The sequence below is a fragment of the Rhineura floridana genome, chromosome 1 (genome assembly GCF_030035675.1).
Source record: "Rhineura floridana isolate rRhiFlo1 chromosome 1, rRhiFlo1.hap2, whole genome shotgun sequence".
NCBI lineage: Eukaryota > Metazoa > Chordata > Lepidosauria > Squamata > Rhineuridae > Rhineura > Rhineura floridana.
In genome coordinates this window covers 83,251,908-83,252,395 of record NC_084480.1, presented here as the reverse complement: position 1 = coordinate 83,252,395, position 488 = coordinate 83,251,908, and positions in this window count along the sequence as shown.

The following is a 488-nucleotide window of genomic DNA, read 5'->3' as shown; positions in this document are numbered from 1 at the left end:
TTGAGAACGGAGCCTGTAGCTTTAAGCCTAGCTGATGAAATAGATTTGGCCGAAAGCCAGCTGGCAACTAAAGCAATGACCTCTCCAGGCGAGAGAGGAAAGGATTCTTTAACAAACAACATACTGCAGTCTAATGAAAGCTTCTTAGAAGAAAAAACTGTTACATCCCAGACAAGACAAACAGAGCAAATTCTATTGCACCCAGAGACTGATAAGAAGGAATCCTTATTAAACAAAGAAGGATCTAATATCTTTGACCTGGAGCACGTTTTTAACTTAGGTCAAGACGTCTCCCTGAAAGGGTGGCTTTTTATGTATGCTACAGAACTGGAAAAAATGAAGATTTTTCTAAGCAAATGCAATAAGTTACTCACAATATTAGTGGAGTTGCAGCAAAAAGCACTATTCTCTCCTCCTTTGTCAACGGGAAAAAAGTCTGCTCCTACAAACAGAATACCCAGCCCTATAACGGATATTTCCTGTGAAAA